At 41.4% G+C, this 11,123-nt stretch overlaps 1 long non-coding RNA gene across 1 annotated transcript; it reads right to left on the bottom strand.

The window, feature by feature from the left end:
• Positions 1-547: 547 nt before the first annotated feature.
• Positions 548-7,106, bottom strand: LOC146056578 (uncharacterized). The gene is made up of 4 exons (XR_014469355.1): positions 7,016-7,106; positions 4,717-4,808; positions 4,526-4,604; positions 548-2,977 (listed from the first exon to the last, which is right to left on the bottom strand). It is a non-coding gene; the product is annotated as an uncharacterized LOC146056578 (long non-coding RNA).
• Positions 7,107-11,123: the final 4,017 nt, after the last annotated feature.

Raw genomic sequence — 11,123 nt, 5'->3', positions numbered from 1 at the left:
TTTCTAGTATATAAATATCAAAACAACTTAAATAATTTTGAACCCAGTTTGGTTCATTACAAAAGTGCAACATATAAATAACTATAAAGTTATGAACCTTCAAAATCTAATCAAAACAACTTAAATAATTTTGAACCCAGTTTGGTTCATTACAAAAGTGCAACATATAAATAACTATAAAGTTATGAACCTTCAAAATCTAAACATTTTCACAACCTCACAGGATCATAATATAACACATTGCAGATATGTCAAAAGTATAAGTGCCTGGATTTTCAGCAGCTCTAAATTACAGTGTCATACTTGCTTATTACAATGGAGCTTTTCGAGCTTTGCGACTTGCAAACAAGTTGATGACACTAGAAAAATCACAATTTCTTGCCATTTTAGCCTCTACTGCTAGTAAACCTAAAGCATTTAACCGATCTTGGGTCATTGTCGATCTTAAAACATCTTTTATTCTCGACAGACAACTGAAAGAGCGTTCAGCTTGAGCCACTGTTACAGGTATGGTGCAAAACAGCCTTAAAGCAATGACTGTATTTGGAAACAGGCGGTCAAGTTTCACATGCATCAGTTGGTTTAGGAGTTTGAAAGGTGAAAGAGAATCTTTCCCTAAATTTGAATGAGCTATTGATTTAAGGTGTATTAGCTCATCACAAATTGTTTCATTAATATCATCTTTGTATCTTTTTTGAAGTTGCTTTCCCTTTTCTCGAACTTCCTCTTCTGCTAAGGTACGGAAGGTCCACAAAACACTGAATAATGAATTTATGGCTTTTGCTGCATCAAATCGTGTTGTCAGATTGCCAATGACATCATCCAAAAGAACGTAAAATACTTTCCACTTGAACATCTCCTCTGGAGACGAGTCAGAAAAATCTTCACTTGGTGACTCATCAAAAAATCGTGTCCTTTTTCTTTGTCGGCTTTCCTGAAAATATTTAAAATCAGTTGTTATGCCAAGGTTCTCAGCAACCAGTCTGGAATCGTTTAAGATGGCTTGCCAATTATCTCTGATTATCTTTAAATCTTCTAGAAGACTGATAAGGTTTTCAACTTCTATGTCGATTGTGGCCTTCCGTGCTTGCAAAACTGTACTTCTGTAATTTATAGCTGTAAGAACTTTTAGCCAAATAGATGACATCAAAACACAATCAAATGACATCATGTAGCTTCTTACAGCCTTTAGGTCTATTCGCATCTCTGATGTTAGACTTAATTCTAGCACTGCCTCGATTGCCTTCTGGATCCCTGGAAGTCTTTCAGCAACGGGTTTGACACTCTCTACCCTTGCAGACCAACGTGTTTTGGACATAGAATGGAGTGAAGCTCCAATGTTTTCTTTCAAAATCTCCCATCTCTGTGGACTGCTACTAAATACATTGTACAGCTTTTGCACTATACCAAAATATGTGTCAACCTCAGCACAAGATTCTGCTGCATGGCTACCACATAAATTTAAACTGTGACAGGCACAGGGAGAAAAAATTGCCAGCGGATTAACTTGTAAAATTCTAGCTTGGGCACCCTTGTAAGCTCCACTCATGTTAGAACCATTGTCATAGCCTTGTCCACGACAATCACTTATTGGAATACTGTGGCTTTCAAGTGTTTGTAGAATTAAATCTGCAATGGCTTCCCCTGATTTTTTATTACAATTTTCAAATTTCAAAAACCGTTCTACAATATCATATTCATTGTTTCCGCAAAGCACATAACGCAAAATGAATGTGGTCTGTTCCATGTGTGCTGAGTCGGGTGTGGCATCTACCATGATGGAAAAATACTTAGCAGTTTCTCTTTCCTTTAGAATGCCTTTAAAAACATATTCGGCACAACATGAAATGAATTCATTTTGAATATCGGCTGACAAATAATGCACTTGCAATCTTTTTTTATCCATCTGTGCCTGCTTCACTTTTCTCAAATGCTCTTTTAGCAAAGGGTCAACGTAGCTAAGAACTTCTAACATTCCTAAGAAATTGCCATTACTTGGATGTCCAATTAGGTTGCTTGTTCCTCTTAAAGCTAAACCACGTTCTGCAATGAACAGAACAAGAACAAGAAATCTTTGCAATAAAGCTCTCCAGCGTTGTGTTTCATTCTGTATTTTTTGCAATAGTAAACTATCAACTGTGGTATTTTTATCAAGATTGTTTTCCAAACTTTTCCACTCAACATAACATGCTCTGTGAGTATGACTATTTTCATGGTCAGGTATTTTGTTGTAAAGTTTCTTATAACCTTTAGAAGGTCCCCAACCGACATCTGTTGTCAAAACTGAGCGATGTGTATCTGAGAGTTTGCTGAATAAACAGCAAGGAAAACAAAACAATGCTTTCTTAGTATTACTCCAAACTAACCAATCACGGGGAACAAGTTCTTTATTCTGTAAACGAAGATTTAGTATGTAAGTCGGAAATTGGATGCCATCTTTATCAGGGGGAAAAACTGTTGGGTATGGTTCTGGTCCTCGCTGAATTGCATCTTCTAATTCGGTTACTGAGAAACCAGGTTTTAGAAGGCCTATATCAAAATTAAATAGCTTCTTGTTGCTATCTACTTCAATATTAGATGCCACATTTGAGGTTGATGTGGAACAAGCGTCAGTGACACCACCTTTAGGTACATTGCTTGATTGTGGTTCTGAAATTAGTGTAGTGTCTGCACCAGAAGTACACGTTATCATACTACTTGAACAACTACCACCACCATTTTCATCATTATCATCATCATCATCATCAACAACAATAACAGTTTCATTTTCATTTACTTTATCGAGGTCAAGTTCACTTGTTATTGTTGATAATAGATCATCAGTCTGACTTTCATGCGTAGATGAATGGGAGGAAACGGTAAATCCTACACTTTCAAGAGTCCTCAGGCCTTCAGCACTCCTTTTCTCTCTTGCTTTTTTTTCTTTCCGTTTTTGGGAACCAGATTTATGGTGATAAAAATCCATGGCAACAAATCCCTAAAATAAATATATATATAAATATACAGTATATGCAAAGTATAGGGCGACGCTCCCAAACTTCAAAAGGTACTCTGCTCTGGTGCCGTTCCTGGGTCCTCCATAATACATATATAGCACCCGGAGGCAATAAAAAAGCAAGACTGCAGCATGATCTAATTCTGATGCAGTCTTGCCTTTTTATTGCCTCCGGGTGCCGCTGCACTATATATGTATAAATATATATATATGGGGAAAGAGATGTGGCCTTTTACTCCGCTAATGGTGGGGCAGCACTTCTATAGTGCCTGCTGTTTCTAAAGGCACGAAAGATAGAAATGCAAAGAAGAAGGAATAGATGTGCGCCCTACGTTATTTTTTCACCTCCGAATTTACACAAACTTTTAAAAGGTAGTTTTATTCAACACATTGGTACATGGATTTTCAGTTCAAATTACGATTTTACAATCCAGAAGACAATTATACAAATAATATGATGATCCAACATCAACTGATGTTTACAATGAGGATTTCACAGATGTAACCCTGTATATATATAAAGGGGTAAGTAGGAGGAATTGCTAATTAGTTATCTGCCGTATTAACAGTTTCATGCACCTTACTCTGCAACTTACTGCAGGAAAATGGACAATATACTATAGAACACCTTAAAAAGCTAAAATTCCTCCAGCACACTGCAAATGACTATTCTACATAATAGGAATGCAGAAATTTCAGTTGCATATACCTGCAAACATACGGTATGGTGAAACAAAAACCACTTCTAGATGTCTCTGCTATGGTGGTCCTAACACTGTATGATAACAGAACACACTTTTGGTCATATATTTGTGTATTTTCTTGTATAAAACCACATGCGTGTATACAGTATATTTCGAATTTGAAAGCTAACTCACTAAGAGACTCCCCTAATATGGTACTACAAGGTTCAGCATGCCCTAAAATACTAATCCGAAACCTTCCTCCCTAGGGGGTAAATTTATTGGTTAATAGAACTAATACACAGCCACACTATTAATTAGTAAAATTGTATATACATTTAAAAGAGCACTATTACATTTTCTAACAATTACAGTGTTAAGGGGCATACACACAGAGAAATTTTGTGCTATTTTTTAAGCAATCTGACTAGATTGCTTAGAAAGTAAGCACAGATCTCTCCGTGTGTATGCCCCAAGCGATAGCGATGTGCAGCTATTGCGTGCTAACTAGGCATGCAGTTAAAATCTAGTCAAATTGCTTAGCAAGTGACTGGAATCGCTCTGTGTGTACAAAATGAGAGATACTGATCGCAATCAGTCATTCTGAACCACTATCCTGCCTTTTTTTTGCTTAAGCAAAGTTGATTAGAAAAACTGTGTATGTGCTCTCCATGGGAGATCTGGACACCAGGAAATTGGCTACCCCAAATAGCTTAGCACACATCTCTATGTGTGTAGGCCCAATTAGAAATAGATTCTAATTTTGGAATTAAATAGATATACCTACAAGTCAATATGATTTTCCCACATACAAAAAAAATGTTTTTAACTATCAAGAAATTTTTACCTCACTGTAGTCCTCACGTTCACTCACTCTGCTACTGCATCCAGTCGCATGCACAACTCAGGTGGAAAAAACTGTTGTACTGGAGGGAAAAAGTAATGTCAATGTCCAATATTCAATTCCGACTTCTCATGTGTCATTTAAACTTCATTAAATCAAGTTCACAAAAATAATCTATTTTGAACAACTGTTACCTCACTGCTGTATCCAGTGCCCATATCTTTCACTCATGCTGCTAACTGTATCCACAATCACATCCACTATCGCTATGGAGGGAACGGTTTTACTGGAGAAAAACAAAGGTATCAATATCCAACATTATTATTATTGCATATTATTTATAAGGCACCACAAGTGGTTGGCAGCGCCTTACATAGGTCACATAATTAGAACAATGCAGGGTACACAGGACGACACATAACAGTATCTAAAGAACTAAAACAGAGCACAGGATACACACTATGGCCCTTATTCTAGTTGACTCGGATGGATGCGTATTTCGGACTGCCACCGTACAGATCGCTCACACTGTCCAAATGCGGTGAGATGCAGAGTGAATGGGCTGTGAGTGAATGTTTCATGTGAACAACTCCCCCATCTGTGGGAACCTCCCCCATCCTTCAATGGTTGCCAACCATCGAATAATGGAACGAGCGGTCAGACCGCTCCAGACCACTCTGACATTTTTCCGTATGAAAGCAGGGATATGGGCGGACAGCTAACATCCGGCTATGTCAGCTGTCCGCCCCCCCACACGTGCGTCACGGCCGGATTACCATATGTACGCCCAGCGTTTTCATGGGAACGTCCATGAAACACAGGGCGTACACATATGATAATGAGCCCAAACAGCCCTTCACGCCCCTCTCCAACCCCTGCTTGAAATATTCAGACCGATCATTTTCTGTATGGAATTTACGCCGTATTCGGACGTGTGCAACGTCTCTGCACATGCGCAAATACAATACATTGGCCATCTGAACAAATGTGTAGCTGTCCGACTCAATCAGAGTAAGGGCCTATAAGATCATTCCCTCCAATCTGACTGGTTGGAACGAAAATCTGGCAATTCCTGTGAGCAAATGGAAACCTACCGCCCCTTCCCAAACATGGAAAACAGACAAAAAGGGGGAAATTTACTAAAGGAAATTTGTAAAAAAAATAGGTGTATTTGTATCCAGAAATACACTTATTTTTGACATTTACTATCCCGAAAATACGGCAATTCGTATTGAAGTGCTATCAATACGAATACGAATTGCCATATTTTTGGGATAGTAAATATCAAAAATAAGTGTATTTCTGAATACAAATACACCTATTTTTTTACAAATTTACTTTAGTAAATTTCCCCCAAAAGGTCATTCAGAAAAAAACTGTTAAATCAAGCAATACGAGAAAACCTAGATGTATTTTCTGCAAAAACAAAAAATGTGCGTACACGGTGCCCATTTATTGTATGATAAACGGCTCCCATATATTCTATTATAAGAGCTGGCTGTGATGTAAATGAGTGCAGCATGCCATCCTGTTTTCACATACCAATACCGCTACGATAAGATGCAAAAAACATAGAGGGACATGTCTGTACACATGAACACACTCACATAGGGCCCAATTTAGGCCTAATCGCATGACTGCAAATTCACACATTAAGCCTCTGCTTAATGCCACCTGTAGTGCAGACTCACCCCTCCACCATTTTGAGTATGAGAGCGAAGCGCAGCGCCGCAGGCTTCCTCACCCGTTCGGTGGCTCTTAGCCATTTCAAATATGGTGTGCTGACTAGGGAGCCAATCAGAGCTCGCGGCCTGGCAGCCAATCACCGCAGCTGCCAGTATGCAAGCTCTGATTGGCTCAGGAATCACACAGCATTTGAAATGGCCGAGAGGGGTGGGAGAAGCCTGCGGTGCTGTGCTCCGCTGTCATACACTTGCAGCTGCAGCGGCGGAGGCGCCGGGGAACACCGGAGGGCTGAGAGAGGCAGGCCTTTCAGCACAGCGGGCAGCAGGAAGAGCTGCAGATAACAAAGTCCTGTCAGTGCTGTGGTGGGTTCTGGAAGGGCGCACATTACCGCACAAAATAAGGGCAGGGCGCGTGTATATCACCTGAAGAAATTGCCATAATAAAGGCAATGAAACATTGTCACAAGATGCTGCATTAAGTGATTTACTTGGACAAGCTGCTAGGAGTACCTCACCTCCCCCATCTATTGTACAAATTGTATGCTGGCACCCAGCGCAGCAGCTTCAAAACAAGCAGAGCCGGATCCCCCCTAACCAAAATATATATATATATATATATATATATATATATGTATATATATATATATGTATATATATATATATGTATATATATATATATATATAGCAGATTGGGGGCAAAGGCACTCCAGGGTCTTAGTAATAACAGAAGCAGACACAGGGGTCCGTGCAACGTTTCGGTCTTTATTTGACCTTTTTCAAGCTCACCAGTAACAATACAAAAACATACCTTTATACCTTCACCAAACACCATGTGCAAAGTCGCCCGCTCACCGCCGCAGGTCCAAGTCACGGTGACGTCACTAGCCAGCGACGCATACCAGCCGGTATGCCAGGACGTTGACTGGTTGCTAGGCGACCTAAAAATAACAAAGAGTGAATATCACGTTAAAAAATGGGCACAGCAAAACTAACAATGTATCCTAGCAGGCAATAATGCAGAGAATAAACAGGACATATGAAATATACGATAATGAACATGCCTAGGATAACGTAACCAAAACATCATGAGACACAGTTAAGCAGAAAGGAGAAGGTGCTTAACTGTGGTTAAATAAAGACCGAAACGTTGCACCCCTGTGTCTGCTTCCGTTATTACTAAGACCCTGGAGTGCCTTTGCCCCCAATCTGCTACTACTGGGCAGTCTTTGCCCCCCACAGGCACCCGGGCATTTGATGTTCATATTGACTGGGTATTTGCTGGAGTGCCGATCCGTTCTCTCCTCTCTCTCTCTCTATATATATATATATATTTATATGTGTTCAAGAGGGTCCGGCACTCTATAACATAACACAGCAGGCTTCGGTGCGCATCCTAGGTAATACATATAAATCCAAATGGTGGATGTCACTCGAATATATAAATGACAACAAGAGGCAGTAAGTTGGTCCAACTTACTGCCTCTTGTTGTCATTTATATATTCGAGTGACATCCACCATTTGGATTATATATATATATATATATATATATATATATATATATATATATAGTTCAATAAATCAGCGGGACTCGCGGGCTTTAGAAAAGTACAAAAAAGGTTTTAATCCCAAAATGAGACCGACATTTCGGGGGTACACAGCCCCTGTTTTCAAGGTTCTGCACCTGCCCGCGAGTCCCGCTGATTTATTGAACTATATATATATATATATATAAAAAAATCCAAATGGTGGCAATACAGAGGGGTGACAATACAGAGACAGCGCTAATTGCAAAGACAGAGGCAGCAGGAACGTATGGTAATGTCAAGGGAGCAACTGTCTTGATAAAGGGCTACCCGCCCGAAATGTTGACTCACACACACCATGTGTATATATACAGATGGTGCAGGTCCCATCTTGGCAGGGGATGGCGATGGCGACGCCAGCCGCCATCCCCCACCAGCACCATCTGTATAACGAGAAGGGGACGTGCGCGCACGAGAGGCACGCGCGTCCCCTTCCGACGGCGCTTCCAGCTGCTCCCCCGGGTCCCCGCCGGCTTGTCGGCGGTAACCCGGGGTCCCCACCGCCTGCCCGCACCCCCCCCCCCCCCAACCCTGTCCATCTCCCTGAGGCGGAGACGGACAGGGTTTCCGTCGCCCCGCCGACGGAGATTGAGACGCACGCGCATCTCAGTCTGATGGCTGGCGAGGCTGCTGGCGGATCGCCAGCGGGGACATTCTGGCGATTCGCCAGCCAGGATGAGGCCTGCCCCATCTGTATATGTTAAATGTACCCTCCCCCCCCTCTCGGCGGCCATGTATGTATATAGATATATTTTATATATATATATATATATATATATATGTATATATATATATATATATATAATATATATATATAGATTACATATATATATATATATGTATATATATATATATATATATATATATATATAGATTATATGTATATATATAGATTATATGTATGTATATATATATATATATATATATATATATATATATATATACATACAAATAAATCATAGATATTAAGCCAGGCAGGAGAAAAGTAAACTTACTGATAGCAGCGTTTTTATACTGGGAGACAGGTGTTTGACTGTCAAACACTTTGCTCAGAGCTCAGCCTCTGAGCTCCTCCGGCTTCACGCTGACTGCACACGCACACCTTCCCCTTCCTTTTGCTGACAGCATCCGGTCCGGCAGGAGATCCAGGCAGGAGACCTGCGAGATGATGACATCATCTCGCGAGAGTCTCTCTGCACGTCGGAAGCTCCGCAGCGGTGGAAAGCCGCGGCGCTGCCGGCTGCACAGCACTACACACACAGTGCAGTGTGTGATATAGACTATAAAGTAAGCAGCCCCCCGCTCACCGCGGCCTCTGCTTTCATGTACCGCCGCCCACGCTCGGAGTCCCGACTCCCGCTAGAAGGCACCGCGCCACTTAAAGTAAAAAAAAAAAAAAAAAAAAATTTTTTTATGTGTTCTCGGGCCCCGGGCCCCCTGATAGGCCCGGGCCCAGGTAAAATGTACCCTCTCCCCCCCCCTCTCGGCGGCCATGACTGTATGCACGGATTACACAGTCGTTCCGGGTGTAGTTCCAGCAGCTGCCAATAGGTGGCGATGGTGCAGCACAGAGCGGATGACGTCACTGCAGTAGAGCTACAAGTTACACAGAGAGGCTCTTCTGGCTGGTTGGCACAGTGGCGCGTGTCTATTAGTCCAAGCTACGGGGAGCCACAGGTTGCAGGTTCGAGTCCCGAGACCCAGCACGTGGCAAGGGAGGGACACATCGAAACAACCTGATTTTTATTTTTATATATTGATAATATTATCTATACATTTATTTTCAGCAGGAAATATTCTGTATAGATAATTTTATCTATATACCCGAGAAGAATAAGTGGGGGAAGGACAGAGGCTGGTGGTGGCATTTGTGTAATACAATTGTTTAACATATAAATAGTATTAATTATCATAAAACTGATTGTTACATAACTAATACACCAGAGAAATAGTGTAATATAAAGAAGTGTGTAAAGAGAAAATTGACCTGAAATGTGTCATTATTATATTTTATTTGGTGCGCCATGTCACTACGTCATTGTGTTTTATGTATACAGTCGCCATCTTGGACTACACTTAGTATCCGGCTTCCTGTGTGTCTGCGCCATCTGTCTGCATACCTCCCAACTTCTGTGATGATGAAATAGGGACACTCGCGCGGCGAAGCCGAAAAGGGGGCAGGGCGTATGCAAATGAGGGTGCGGCTTATGCTAATTAGCCGCAACCTCATTTTCATACGAGAATAGACGCTGTGCGTGTGCGCACAGCGTCTATTCTATTAGATTGCCACCCCCCGCAGTGGGACAATGACTGCCGCGGGTGGGACAGCGGGACAGGACCCGAAAATCGGGACTGTCCCACTGTAATCGTGACAGTTGGGAGGAATGTGTCTGTGTTATTGTTTTCTCCGTATCCGTATCAGCTGCCATCTTGTATCTCACTCAGTATACAGTATCCAGCTTCCTGTGTGTCCGCACCGTCTGTCTGTGTTATTGTGTTCTCTGTATACAGTCGCGATCTTGTATCTCACTCAGTATACAGTATCCGGTTTCCTGTGTGTCTGTGCCGTGTCTCTGCATTATTGTGTTATCCGTATACAGTCGCCAGTGTCAGATTAAGGTCTAAATGGGCCAGGAGCTAAAAATGATCAAGGACCTATTATGCACAATAATAGGGGTGGTGGCCAGCACCTAATAATGTGGGTGGTGTGACCAATGTTCTGTTTGGGTGGTCTGCTCATGGGTGTGTTTCTATTTGTGTAAATACTTTCAACTTATTATATATACCTGGAAAAGGCAGGGTGCTGGCATAGGACAAATGTAGGGAGATATATTGGCGGGTGCCCCCCAAAGGTACTAAGATACTTGCGGGATGAGGCGGCACTCCAGTCATAAAAAGAAAATACTGAAAGCTGAAACTTGGTAGACAACATTTCAGCACCTTTTATGTGGTCACCTAAGTTTACCACACCATATACCCCATCTACAAATCATGCAACACAATAGTAACCCCCTTGTACTGTATTTGCCTCTTACACATTATGCCACATGGAATGAGCCAAAATTCACACCGACTGAGTCAAAATTCACACTATGCCACACAGATTAAGGCAGGATTCACATTTTGCCACATGGATTGAGCCAAAATACACACTATACCAAAAAGATTGAGCAATAAAGCACAATATGCTTCATAAACAGGGGCATTGCGCATTAAAAATGTACACCATAATGCCTATTACATGTTCAGCCACACTACGTATTATGCCTAACACCATAATGCCTATTAAAATTATGCTACATAAGTGCTGTTTACCTACATGCTCATTGCCA

The sequence above is a fragment of the Crinia signifera genome, unplaced genomic scaffold, assembly GCF_055691185.1.
Source record: "Crinia signifera unplaced genomic scaffold, ASM5569118v1 HAP2_SCAFFOLD_83, whole genome shotgun sequence".
Taxonomy (NCBI): Eukaryota; Metazoa; Chordata; class Amphibia; order Anura; family Myobatrachidae; genus Crinia; species Crinia signifera.
This window is presented reverse-complemented; position numbering and strand designations above follow the sequence as displayed.